Raw genomic sequence first — 15,192 nt, forward strand, 5'->3', positions numbered from 1 at the left:
CTGTGGTGGGCTTGTCTTGTGGAGCACAGGCTTGGTTCTCTGTGGCATGTGAGATCTTCCCAAACCAGGGATTGAACCATTTGCCTTGCATTGGCAGGTGGATTCTTAACCACTGGACCACCAGGGAAGCCCTCCATGGGGGAGGGCTTTATGTTATCCTTTATGTTATCACTCAACTCATTAGATATTTATTTGTGTATTTCCCTTGCAATCAGATTGTAAGTTTCATAAGAATAGAGACGTAGTCTATTTCATTAAACTTTATTCCCAGAGTTTAGAACCGTACCTGGATCATAGTAGGTCTTTAACAAATATTTGTTAAATGAATGGATGATGAATATTGCTGGTTTTGGCAGTTTTGAAGAACCACATCTTCTAGTATGGCTTCTGCTGAGGCAGACTTGTTCTGGAGTGATGGGCAGGGCAGTGACTTCACTGCTTTGGTTGGTCCTGATTGGAAGTGCTGAACAGTCCTGGCAGTGCAAAGTCTGTTGAAAGGTTTATTATGGAAGTTAGTGTTTTAAAACAATTTTATTTATTTATTTATTTTTGGCCATGCTGGGTCTTCCTTGCTGCACAGACTTTTCCCTAGTTGCGGTGCGTGGTCTTCTCATTGTGGGGGCTTCTCTTGTTGTGCAGCCCAGGCTTTAGGGCATGCGGACTTCAGTAGTTTCAGCACGTGGCCTGAGTAGTTGTGGCTCCTGGCTCTAGAATACAGACTCAGTCGTTCTGGCATATGGGCTCAGTAGCCGCCCCTCAGCATGTGGGATCTTCCTGGATCAGGGATCGAACGCCCATCTCCCGCATTGGCAGGTGGTTTACCAAGGAAGCCCCGGCAGTTAGTTTTTATGTACAGAGCATGCGCATCTTGCCTGGGAACTTCTGGTAGTCTTTGGCCATCAAATGTACCTTACTAAACAAATCTGAAAACTCTTTTTTGTGTGCGTGTGTGTAAATAAGTTAAAGCAGAATATTTGGCAATTTTTGTTTCCTTCCCCCCACCCCCCTTTTTTCTTTTTGGAATGATAGAAATGAAAGGAGGAAAAAAGAACAATGCTAAAAACCCTGGGGTTGATTACATGTGCAAGGACCGTGGTGCAAAAAGACTGAAGAAAAAGGAATCAGGTAGGAACCTGGAAATAAGGTTTGGGGCTGGATTGATCTTCCTTTGGAGGTTGTATCAGATATCACTTACATAGACAGCCTCTTGAACCCCTCTTCTTAACTTCAGCCATAGTTGGGTCACCAGTTGCATGTTGGTATTACTGGACCACACTGTACCTTAGACTCACTGTGTATTTCTCACTTTCTGCCCAGGGCTTCTCCACCTACACTAAGTGGGACGCCTGCAGAAACCCATTTATATATGAAGCATATATAAACCTTCCGATGTGAGGGCAACCCTTAAAGGGTGATGGGAATTGATAGATACTTCTCTCCTTAATCTTTTGGGTGAACAATTCTGAGATGCATTCTTCATTTCTTTTAGAGCATCCTAGCAGATCAAGCCTCAGTTGCCCACAGTGGCGAGGGGCTTGATGACATTGACTTCCCCTCTTTCCAGTGTCCAGCTCTGGGTCCTCAGGATCACATCAGGCCTTATCTTGGGCTCTGCTGTTTTGGGGAACCTAAGTTCAGAGGTCAAGAAGAAAACCTCCTCTGTTCTAATTGCTGAGAGGAGCACAACTTTCTATAAACACATTTTTCTCTGAAATGCTCTCTTTTCACTCAAAGAACTCCAACAACTCTTTTGGCCTGAATAATAAAGATCTAGATCCTTATTATAGAAATTGAAGCAAGGCATGTTACACTGATTCCATCTACTTGTACAAACTCTTAACTGGTCTTATTTTCCCCAAATATGCCGTCTGCATTTTTGCCTCTCTCTGTATAGATATCTTCTCCCAAGGATCCAGTGTCATATTCTTCTAGATCCTTCCCTGAACACTTAGCTTATAACAATTCGGCCTCCTATGTGCTCTAGCTGCACTGTTTGTTTGCCCTTTTGGTACTTATACCCTGGTGCCTTAAATTATTATTTATCTCTTTATTTATATGTTCTGGCTCAACTTTATTATAATCATCTGTGGGAATAGATTATATCTCACAACCCAATGTCTCCAGCAGTACCTCATACAATGCCCTGAACAATAAATGCTACCGATGCTCAGACTGACATTGTGACGACTTGTTCTGAATCAGTGTTTATCAGTGTATTCGTGGGGTATTAATAGGCATTATAAGCACAAACGTGTTCTGTGTGTGTTAACTTGATTAACTTGGGAAACCCTGGAAAACTTCTCTGAGTCTTTAACTGAACTTCATTGTAAATCTTTAAGAGGAAAGCACAATATATAGTTTCCCCAAACTTATTTGGCCATGGATAATTTTTTTCATGAATAATTACCTTAAGCTCGTCTCTTGAAATGCATGCTCAAATTATTTTTAAATACATAGGTTGTTTAGATTGTATGGAAATCCAAGAGACCTAGGGCACAGTGAGGGTATAGGGTTTGGATGTATCTTATAGAGTGAAATAATATATGGTGTGAGAGAAGCTTATAATCATGAAGTGACAAAATCTTTACATCCTAAAAATCACTAATGAACACGTGTCAAGATCTGTCAACAGTGTAAGTTGAGTACATACAAACCAACGAGATACATAGAAGAGGCACAATCAAATTTGGTTAGGGACCCAAGAGGTACATGTAACTATGGATTTCTCTTGCAAAAGAAGGGCTTCCTGGAGCTTGCTTTATGACAAAGAAATGCATATTATGCATATTAGACTCATCTACAAGGATCATTGCTACATTTCCCTTTGTTCTCAGGCTCATTCCTCACCCTTTTGCAATCTCAATTTCTCTAGCTCCCTTACTAACCTTCTTCAACTAAATCTGACCTATGGGAGGCTCCAGAAGGAGGGACTAGAGGGAGGAAGGGGGAACTGGATCTCTCTCTTTCTCTTTCTGTGTTTCTGAGAGTGTTTTTCCACTTTCCAGCAAGGGCTGCCTCTTTTCTGAGGTTTCTGTGTTCTGTTGACATCTCCTCTGCCTGCTTGGTGTGGTAGTGGTTTCCTGGTCTGGGTTGCTTCACCACCCCTCTTAGCTTTTAATCAATGCTTCCACCACCCAGGTAACCAATTCCTTATTTTAAATTTTCTTTATTGAAAAACCCAGAAAGGTTTCTGTTTTCCCTACTGGGTCCTGAGTGAAATGTGTGAGGTGATACCTCATTGTGCTCTTGATTTTGCATTTTAGAGAAAATAATTTTATTAGGCCAGCTCTCCTTAGAAGGAAAAGCTTTTACTCCAATAGTCTAATTTGCTTCTCCTCCCTTTGCTTTAGCCTTTGGAGGTGATCACCTCCAAACAGACTCGAGGGAGGAGATACCTCTAGAAAAGAGACAATGTTTTTATTTTTTCATTTCTAAAAGTATGACAATGCTTTATCTTAGGCAGCTGGGCTGTCATGTCATTTCTCCAATTATAATGCCTGGAATAGTTTAATTTCAATTTCTGCTTAGCAAGTGAGGGGGTGGTGTCTGATGTTTTTACCTTTTGTTTAACTATGATGAATATTTAGATGCATGAAGAGGTAGCAAAAGCAAGAAGTAGACTAGAAGACCTTTCAAAAAATGAAAGTGAAAGTCGCTCAGTTGGGTCCAACTCTTTATGATCCCATGGACTATACAGTCCATGGAATTTTCCAGGCCAGAATACTGGAGTGAGTAAGCCATTCCCTTCTCCCAGGGATCTTTGCAACCCAGGGATTGAACCCAGGTCTCCTGCATTGCAGGCAAATTCTTTACCAGCTGAGCCACCAGGGAAGCCCAAGAATACTGGAGTGAGTAGCATATCGCTTCTCCAGCAGATCTTCCCAACCCAGAAATTGAATCAGGGTCTCCTGCATTGCAGGTGGATTCTTTACCAGCTGAGCTACCAGAGAAGACCTTTCAAAGGTTCTTGCAATTCATTTAAGCTATGGGAAAATTTCAGTTTCCTCCTACTAACATAGAGAGACTCTAGCACATTCTGGTTTATACTGTACTATAGATTGTTCTTAATATGACCATTGCTTGAAAATATGAGAGGATCTGTATTACTCTGGGTTCTCCAGAGAAACAAAACTAGTAGAAGGTGGATGCATAGGTAGATGGGCTTCCCAGTGGTAAGGAACCTGCCTGCCAATGCAGAGACTTAAGAGACATTGATTTGATCCCTGAATCAGGAAGATCCCCTGGAAGAGGGCAAGGTAGCCTACTTCAGTATTCTTGCCTGGAGAATCCCATGGACAGAGGAATCTGGTGCACTACATTCCATGTGGTCACAAAGAGTTGGACATGACTGAAGTGACTGAGCACACATGCAGATAGACAGATAGACATATAAGCAGATTTTTTATGGGGCATTAGCTCATACAGTTATGAGGAGGTCAACCATCTGCCATCTGCAAGCTGGAGGCCCAGAAAAACCAGCGGTGTATTCCAGTTCAAACTGAATGACCTGAGAACCAGAGGAGCCAATGGTGTAAATTAGGTTGTGTTTAATGTTTGCTGTAGCTGTAGGTGCCAGAAGACCTTTCAGATTTCTCTTTCATCCTTGGTTTTGTCTCCACTGTTAATTTGGGCTTCCCTAATTTTTGGCAATCCCAAAGAATGCTCAAACTACCGCACAACTGCACTCTTCTCACATGCTAGTAAAGTAATGCTCAAAATTCTTCAAGCCAGGCTTCAGGAATACGTGAACCGTGAACTTCCAGATGTTCAAACTGGTTTTAGAAAAGGCAGAGGAACCAAAGATCAAATTGCCAACATCTGCTGGATCATCGAAAAAGCAAGAGAGTTCCAGAAAAACATCTATTTCTGCTTTATTGACTATGCCAAAGCCTTTGACTGTGTGGATCACAATATACTGGAAAATTCTTCAAGAGCTGTGAATACCAGACCACCTGACCTGCCTCTTGAGAAACCTATATGCAAGTCAGGAAGCAACAGTTAGAACTGGACATGGACCAACAGACTGGTTCCAAATAGGAAAAGGAGTATGTCAAGGCTGTATATTGTCACCCTGCTTATTTAACTTATATGTAGAGTACATCATGAGAAACACTGGGCTGGAAGAAACACAAGCTGGAATCAAGATTGCCGAGAGAAATATCAATAACCTCAGATATGCAGATGACACCACCCTTATGGCAGAGAGTGAAGAGGAACTAAAATGCCTCTTGATGAAAGTGAAAGAGGAGAGTGAAAATGTTGGCTTAAAGTTCAACACTCAGAAAACTAAGATCATGGCATCTGGTCCCACCACTTCATGGGAAATAGATGGAGAAACAGTGGAAGCAATGGCAGACTTTATTTTTTTGGGCTCCAAAATCACTGCAGATGGTAATTGAAGCCATGAAATTAAAAGATGCTTACTCCTTGGAAGAAAAGTCATGGCCAACCTAGACAGCATGTTAAAAAACAGAGGCATTACTTTGCCAACAAAGGTCCATCTAGTCAAGGCTATGGTTTTTCCAGTGGTCATGGCTGGGTGTGAGAGTTGGACTGTGAAGAAAGCTGAGTGCTGAAAAATTGATGCTTTTGAACTGTGGTGTTGGAGAAGATTCTTGAGAGTCCCTTGAACTGCAAAGAGATCCAACCAGTCCATCCTAAAGGAGATCAGTCCTGGGTGTTCATTGGAAGGACTGATGCTGAAGCTGACACTCCAATACTTTGGCCACCTCATGTGAAGAGTTGACTCATTGGAAAAGGCCCTGATGCTGCGAGGGATTGGGGGCAGGAGGAGAAGGGGATGACAGAGGATGAGATGGCTGGATGGCATCACTGACTCGATGGGCATGAGTTTGAGTAAATTATACAAATAAAAATTTTAGAGTCCCCAAGTTCTATCAGAAGACAGTGATTCTCTGTGTGGTGAGTCACATAAGGGAGGCATTAGAGCAGGTTTAACATGAATAAGATAAGATTTACCTTTGTTACTTGATTCAAGTTCATTCCTTTTGGGTTGCCAAACTACAACATTGTCTGTAGTTTGGAGGGCAATTAGGTGCGGTATATTCTGGCCTTTATTTATTCATAATGTTTTGTGAAACAACAACAGCAACAAATGTTGAAGTAGGTTTGGCAAGTTCTCTGAATGGTGATGGTGTGACTTTGGTGCCATCTTGTCTCCTGGCTCGAATTATGCTTACTAATTATGGTTTAAGTTTAATAGGGAATTCAGGGATGGGGTCCATGCTTTCATCATATGACTTGAGCCAGTACCCAAATGACATAGATTTCTCATTATGAAAACAAATGAAATGGTCACACTAAATTAATATTTCAGAGACTTCTCTGAAATATTCTGATGTCCAGTGGCTAAGACTTTGTGCTCCCAATGCAGAGGGCCCAGGTTTAATTCCTGGTCAGGGAACTAGATCCCACATGCTGCAACTAAGAATTCACATGCCTCAATGAAGATCAAAGATCCCGCGTGCTGAAACTAATACTTGGTGCAGCTAAATTAAAAAACAACAACCCCCACCCCCCACCCCGGCAAATATCTTGAAGCCCATGAATTGCTGGCCTGAGGGAACAATGCTGGCACTGTATTTTCTAAAAAGGAAAGCCACATTCCACAACTACCTTTAAACCTGTGGAAATGGAAATATTAAAAAAAAAAAATAGAGAAAAAAAGGCACTGCCAATCTAGATGTAAAGAGTGGATTAGGTGGCTTCTGTATCATTAGTAAGGTTCTGATATGAATGGACATTCCTTACTAGCATAATCACTGTTATTTGGAATTCAGGAAGTGTTCTACAGTGAATGAATAAATGACGTGACTAAATGAACAAGATTCACTAAATGCTGTTCAGCAGCTTTCACTGACTATTTCTTGAGCTGGAGCAACTTAACTCTGAGTACCATGAAGACTGTATCATGGCATTTGTTTCTTTATATTCCTTACCACACTTAGTTTAGTATTAGAGTTATTACTTAATGTATTAAGGTTTTCCAGAGAAACAGAACCAATAGTATATTGGCATATATAGTGAATACACACACATACACACACACACACACACACACACACACACACACACACATATGTATAGTTGACTCCTGAACAACATGAGTTTGAACTGTGCAAGTCCACTTGTATGCAAATTTTTTTTTGTAAATACATTCTATAATACCTCATGGTGGGGTTTCTCAGGTGACTCAGTCGAAAAGAAGCCACCTGCAATGCAGGAGATGCAGGCAGACATGGGTTTGATCCCTGGGTTGGGAACATCCCCTGGAGAAGGAAATGGCAACCCACTCCAGTATTCCTGCCTCCTCTGTCCATGGAGAATCCCATGTGGAGACAGAGAAGTCTGACAGGCTATATATAGCCCATAGGGTCTCGAAGAGTCAGACATGACTGAAGTGACTTAGCACGCACACATGCATATACTAGATGGTGTATGGCTGGTTGTTTCTGTGGATTTGGAACTTCAGATATGTAGGGCCAACTATGGGACTTGATCGTCCTCGGATTTTAGTATTTAAGGTGTGTTCTGGAATCAGTCCCCTGTAGATACTGAAGAATGATTGTTTAAGAGATTTATTACAGGAATTGGCTTACAAGATATGGAGGCTGAGAATTCCCACGATCTGCCATCTGTAAGGTGAAGAACCAAGAAATCTGGTTTAACTCAATTTGAGTCCAAAGGCCTGAGAACCTGGAACACTGATGTCTGGGGGCAGGAGAAGGTGGATGTTCCAGCTCAAACAGAGAACAGATTTGCCTTGCCTCCTCCTTTTCTTTTATTCAGGCTCTCAGTGGATTAGATGATGCCCACCTGTAATGATGAGGATGTCTTCTTTACTCAGTACACCCGCTCAAATGCTAATTTCTTTCAGAGATACTGACATACCCAGAAATAATATTTTACTAGCTATTAGTATCTGGCATCATTTAGCCCAGTCACACTGACACATTAAATTAACCATTATAGGTCCCAATTTGGCTTCCCTGGTGGCTCAGCAGTAAAGAATCTGCCTGCAATGTGGGAGACCTAGGTTTGATCCCTGGGTTGGGAAGATCCCCTGGAGAGGGAGATGGAAACCCCCTCCAGTATTCTTGCCTGGGAGATCCCATGAACAGAGGAACTTTGCAGGCTACAGTCCAAGGAGTCACAAAAGAATTGGACAGGACTGAGTGACTAAACAACAAGGCTCCAAATTGTTAACCACATTTCAAAAAAGCAAAGCCACAACAGACAGTATTCCACCTGCCTCCTAATGATGAAAACTGTTAGGTTGGGAAATCTCCTGAGTATATTATCTCACCAGGTCTCAAGGTCAGGTGGAGTAAGCATTTTTTATGGTTGTTGTTTTTTTTTTTAAATCAAAAACTAGAGTTCCTCAGTATGACAGTTACCACTTAACCAAACACAAGGAGTGAAAAATAGCATCTTTATCTTCTTTAATGGAGAAGTCAAAGCAGAGAAGAATATCTAATGTGTGGTAGCAGCATTTGCAGAAAACTCAAACTCCCTTCCTCTGCTGAAAATGCACCATGGTCAAAGCCACATCCAAACTTCCTTCAGAACATTCTTACTCCCTCTTCTATATTTTTGACTCTAGGGATCTCAAGTCTCTTCTTCTATGTACCTCTATTCTTCTAGACTAGCGTTTTTCAGAGTATGTTCTTGGGCTCCTCTGAAGGCAATCCCTGTTTGCAATAAAGTTTGGAAGCTACTGTCTTGGTTTATCTGATCCCCCCCATCTTCGTCTCATTCTCTACCAGGCTTGGATTTCACTGATCACCGTTGTAATGTCCTCAATTCCTTCCACTCTTTTGCATGCTCATCCCATCTACCCAGTCAGTCTTTCATTCTAGGTGAATCCTTCTTCCAGTGTTGTGTTCTGCTCTCTGTTGTAGGACTACAGCTGGAGAAAATTATATGACCCACCAGGTTGCTATTAATATGAACTTCGGCTTCCACGAAGTTCAGAATACTTTCTTGTCCTTGATCAGCTTGTTTTCTTTTCCTCAACAGCAGCTATTTTAAAATGTAGTATTTTATTTAGAATTTCTATCCCTTTTCATTTGTCTCATTCTCAGCCAGCAGTATATTCAAAGTCTTTCCTTCTTCAAAGAGAAAGTGGAGACCATAAGCAGAAAGGCATTATCTCTGTTCTGTTACTGTCTTCCTTAAACCTTGTCTATGAGAGATCCTATCCCACCTCATAGGAAGTGGTGTCTCCCTTATCTTAATGTAATTCCTCCTGTATCCTGGGTCTCATTCTCTACCTCTCTTCCATCTTTTGTATCCCTCTTCTACTGGCTCTTTCTCCTCTAGTTGCAAAAATATCGATGATCTAAAAAAGTACTTTCCCTCATTTTCCCTATCTAATGCTTTCCTGTCATCAGTTTCTTCTATTATATCAATTCCCTCTGCTTCCTTAATCTATCATAATCTGGCTTCTGCTTCCAATGCAATTATTCTTAGTTTTATTTGAAAACTACTGAGCAACCTCAAAAAGTTAGTTACCCATAATTTCCAACACTTAAAAGAATATAGAGATTGTTTTCCTTTCCATTCATCTAATACCCCAGAAATGAATTGGCTATATTAGAAAATTTAACCATTTGTTTCCTTTATATTGTGTTTTTGTACTGTTAATGGGCTTATTTTCTATAGAGAAACTTTATATTTTTATTTGGTCAATTTTACTGTGCTTTTTTCTCTTTATGGCTTCTGAGTTTCTTGTTTAGCAAGATCTACATCTCAGGGTTACAAAAAAGTTTCACCATTTAAAAAATATAGTTTTTTCTCATTTACTTCCTTTTGCCTGAAATTTATTTTAGGATTCAACATTTTCTTCTGCATGGATACTGGCTTGTCCCAACATCAATATTTTTTCAAAAAATACTTTTTTACCCAGTGAACTGAAGTGCTGTTTTTTATTAAATGCTAAATGTCTGAATATACTTCAATTTCTTCTATAGTCTGGTCACTGATCTACTCTCCTGTGCTATTCCTGTCCCATAATTGTTTGTTTACACAAACCTTACGGTGGGTAACAGCTGGCAGATTTGTCGTATAATCACTATTCTTTTTCAAAATTTTCTTAGAAAACAGTTAGGCATTTATTTTTCCTGGTGAATTTGAGAGTTATTTTATGTAGTTCCAATCTTACTATACCCTCATACCAAAACCAAAATCATATTCTGTATGATTATAATTGATATTACATTAAATTTGTGCATTAGCTTGAGGATAAACCTTTTTAATGCTGTTAATTCTTTCCATCTTCACGTCCTAGAATTATAATGTGTTTCTCCATTTATTCTGTATTTTCTGTAGGTCTTATACCTGTATTCTTAAATGTATTTCTAGGTTTTGTCACTATTTTGCATAGTTTCTTATTAAGCACCCCCACATACCATTTTCTTTTTTAAGTGCTAATATGGAAATAATTTAATAAATTTACATATTTGTATCTTGTTGCTGTTGTTCAGTCGCTGAGTCATGTCCCACTGTTTGCAAGCCTGTGGACTGCAGCACACCAGGCTTCTTTGTTCTTCACCATTTATATCTTTTATCTAGCCAATTTACTAAATTCTCTAAATAGGGTCAATAGTCTTCTGTATTTTCCAGGCATGTGCCAAATCCTCTGCAAATAATTATTTTTGTCCCCCCCCAATATTTATTGATTTAATTTATTTTTATCACGTTTAGAAAATATTCTTATTTTATAGAGTTTTTTAAGATCAGAAATATCTGTTTCAATATCTCAAAAATTTTTCTGGTCTGTACTTCTGTAACCATGTGTTTTCTCCTTTAATTTTTTAATGTAATTGTTTTACTAATATGTTTCTTAAAATTGGGACGTCTTGATTCTTTGGAATAAGCTTCACTTAACTGGAATGAGCTTCACTTACAACTATTTCAACATATTACTGGATTTGACTTGTTGATATCTGGTTTCAGATTTTAATTTTTGTTAATTATAAGCATGCTAGTTTTCCTTATTGGAGTAGCTTTATCAAGTTTTAGCATCAATATTATGATAGAATTAGAAAATGAATTAGGAAGACCATTGTACCCTCTCCTCCCACCATCCTCTGAAATAATATAACATGGGAATGCTTGTTCTTTGAATTTAGCAATAATTTGCAAACCTCCTGAATCTGGTGCCATTAAAAATAATTATTTATTTGTTTTTGTCTGCTCTGTGTCTTCTTGTTGCACATGGGCTTTCTCTACTTGTGGCAAGTTGTGGTACATGGGCTTCTCACCACGGTGGCTTCTTTTGTCGAGGAGCATGCGTCTTAGGGGGAGAAATCCCTGGGCTCCTTTGGGGGGAAGGAGGGGACATATTTTTCACTACTTGGACGTGGTGAGCTCTGGGTTTTGCAGCTCTCGTTAGTTTCCCAGCAGGTATGTCAGGTTCAAATCCTGGTACTGTTTATCTCTGACCACAGTCATCACACCAGTCAGCTTCACATTTCAGAAAGTTACAATAGTACAAGGTTTAATGCAGCCATGTGGTCTCCACCTAAAGAGGGACCCAACAATAACACTTTGTCTTGATGTAATGAAGAAAAATCTCATCCTTTCCAAGTTAAGCTTGAGAGTGGGAATGAGGTACTTATAAGGGATAAGGAGAAATATAGAGAAAACCAATTGGGACAGGCTGGGTAAAAACTATTAATAGCAATTTTATAGCACTTATTATATGCCAGGCACTACTCTAAGTGCTTTGAAAATACTGATTTATTTAATCCTCAACAACCCTATAAGGTTGTTATTTAATTTTCATCTTATAGATAAGAAAACAGAGGCACAAGAGAGGTAGATATGCAGCTACCAGGATAAAGAGAATTCAAATTCAGACTGTGTGTGTTCAGACTCTATGCTTTTAACCCCTATTTGGTGAAAAAATTCAAAACTGGGACCATCCCTCGTGGCCCAGTGGTTAAGACTTGGCACTTTCACTGATGTGGTCCCAGGTTCAGTCCTTGGTTGGGGAACTAAAACCCTGCAAGTCATGCAGTAAGGGCAAAAAAAAAAAAAAAAAAAAAAAATCCCCAAAGATCAAAAATCCTAAATCAAGACTGTAGTTGGGAAAAGAGACAAAAACTGTGTATCCACAAGTCTCATAGCTACAGATTGATTTTTATGCACAAATAATCCTTTTATTTCAAAGCAATAAAAAAAATTAAGTTAATTGACTGGATTGAATGCCTGGAAAAATTTTCAAAGGTTATGAAGGAACAAGGAACAACCTACTCTATTTTTGATCCTCAGTAGAGTCAGAGGAAGATGAGGACCTCTGGAATATGTGAACAGTTGTGAATTTTTCATAATTAGACTTATTCTTGATCTTACACTAAAGAGTAAGGAAAGAAAACATAGTACGAGGTCATAAAATCTTTTGGGTTCAATGGTTGATTTGTGAATGCATCTTGTTTTGTCAGTTCCCTGACCTTTCATATGTAGGTGAAGTAGTCACACAAAAGTGATTATAAAAGTGAAAAAAGTGCAAGTAGCAACGTACACAATGTTTGATGGTTTTATTGTGGTTTTGGCTAATCTAGGTCCTTTGCTAATATAGGTCCATATAAATTTTAGAATAAGCTTGTCTGTCTCTACAAGAGACTCTGCTGAGATTTTGATATGAATTGTGCTAAGCTTACATCAATTTGGGGAGAAGTGACACTCTTATTATTTGGAATTTTCCAACCTGTGAACTCTCCAATTATACTAATCTTCTTTGATGTCTTTCATTATATGCATAATTAAAGCATACAGATCCTGTACATGTTTTGTTTCATTTTCTTTGGTACAATTTAAGATGGCATCCTATTTTTAATTTTGGTTTATATATGTTCATAACTTTATAAAGAAATGCACAAAAAAAGAATTTTTGCATTGATCTTATAATCTGCAACCTAGCTGAACTTATCTTTTGGAGGTTAAAAAACCTTTTCTTATTGTGACAAAAAGCATATAATATGAGATCTACCCTCTTAACAAAAGTGTAAGTGTACAGTATAGTATTGTTTGGGCTTCTCCAGTGGCTCAGACAGTAAAGAATCTGCCTATAATGCGGGAGACCCAGGTTCGATTCCTGGGTCAAGAAGATCTCCTGGAGAAGGGCATGGCAACCCACTCCAGTATTCTTGCCTGGAGAATCCCATGGACAGAGGAGCCTGGCAGGCTACTGTCCATGGAGTAACAAAGAGTCAGACATGACTGAGCAACTTTCACTCACTCACTCACAGTATTGTTTATGATAGTCCCAATGTTGTAGAGCAGCTCTCTAGAACTTTTGACATTGCAAGACAGAAAGTTTTGAACAGTAACTCCCCATTCTCCCTTCCTCTGGTCCCTGGTTATCATAAGTTACCCTTTGTTTCTATGAGTCTATTTTCTTGGGTACAGCTGACTATAAGAAAGCTCTTACTTAACTAGGCTAGATAGCAACCCCTTCCTCCTTACCTTCTGGTAGAAGAGCTTAGGGTTTTTAAAGTATAGAGTCCATTTGCTTCTCCTTTTCTTCTAGTTGTTCCTCATGTGGTTTGAGGGAGGTGAAGTTTTCATGCTTCTGACTATTCGTTCTGCAGTTCTGGGAGTGAACATGGTGTCAAGTAGCGGGGGCCGGGATTTTCTGAGAAGAGAGAGAAGGTGGGTGGTGGTGAAGTATTTTCACATAATAAGAAAAATATCTCCAACAAAACTAAGGAAATGAGGAGTCTAGGTTTTACGGCACACCCCAGACCCCAGCTCTCATTAGAGGATGTGCTATATAAAGTCAAGCAGGGCATCATGGTGGGTTTGCTGCTTTTATTAAATGCATTGTGACAGAAATCCAAGTATTAAAGATACCTTGTCTGAAAACTTCATAGATAAATTCCCCATTTAGTCTCTGAGACTTCTGTCTTTGTGGGTCTTCGTATTCTTTGCTCTGACTCAAAGGTCCTTAGATTTGTGTTCAGGGCTCCTGAGTTTGGTTTGTTGTCAGCCCATCATTTTTCTGAAAGGCCCAAGGATGGCATTACTTCACCCTGCAGTCCCCACAAGGTCTGGGCAATGTTCTTGGAAACATGAGTATGATCTCACCCAGTTGGAAGAAGGGCCACATAATAAAATCGTGGTCCCTTTCTCAGGCCATTGCACATTACTAAAATATATTGCTTCTTGACCTTTTGGCTAAGATCCCATGCAGAACAACTAAAATATTAGCTTTCTGTCAGCTTTACCACACTCAAGGCTGTATTTTATGACAGCTGAAAGAAATCTTGTACCTTGTGGGGGCCCAGAGTCCCTTTGTGATAGCTGAGTTTGTCCAAAAAGGCTGGATCATAAACTGTCCAGTTCAATAATCCACATCATGCTGGAGTCCTCACTGTGATGTTTGCTAATATTCCTAGCTGGGGTTGTCCAACCTAAACTTGAGCACCACCACTGAAGAGCAAGGGACTCAGAGGCAACCCATTCCATCCTTGCCTTACTATTGGTCTGACTACAAAAAAGTCCTTCTTTCCTTTGCACTGCAATCTGTCTTCCTAAAATGTAGGCTCATTGATCTTAGTTCTTCCTCTATAGGTCTACACACAGTAAGTTGAATCATTTTTTAAAAAAATTATTTATTTTAATTGAAGGATAATTGCTCTACAATATTGTGTTGGTTTCTGCCATACATCAACACATAGACTCCCTTTTTAACTATTTGATGATATCTACTGTTGGTTCCCCAAGTCCTGTCTTTAGGTTAATTAACCTAGTCCCTGAAAACATTCTCTTGGAATGTGAATTCAGGCTTTTTTTTTTTAAACCAAGCATATCCCAAACATACTCTAATATGTGCCCAGACTTGAATTCAGTACTGAGCTATCTACACTCTCATTCTTGATATTCTGTATTTATGAGTGCACCATAAACAGCCATTAGATTTCTTTTGGAATCATATCACACTGTCAACACATATTGATTTTATTATTAAAAAATTCCCAAATCTCTTCCACACAGAGACTCATAGCCACTTGCATAGTTGATTTTTGAACCCAAGTATAGCATTTTGTACTCATTCATTCTAATTTTATTTGTTATATTTGGGCCATTGTTTAACTCTTTCATGCTCTTTCTGAGCCTTGATTCTTTTATCAGTGATATTTGCTGTTCTTTCTGGATTTTTATCAT

Source organism: Muntiacus reevesi, chromosome 4, assembly GCF_963930625.1.
Source record: "Muntiacus reevesi chromosome 4, mMunRee1.1, whole genome shotgun sequence".
Classification (NCBI taxonomy): domain Eukaryota; kingdom Metazoa; phylum Chordata; class Mammalia; order Artiodactyla; family Cervidae; genus Muntiacus; species Muntiacus reevesi.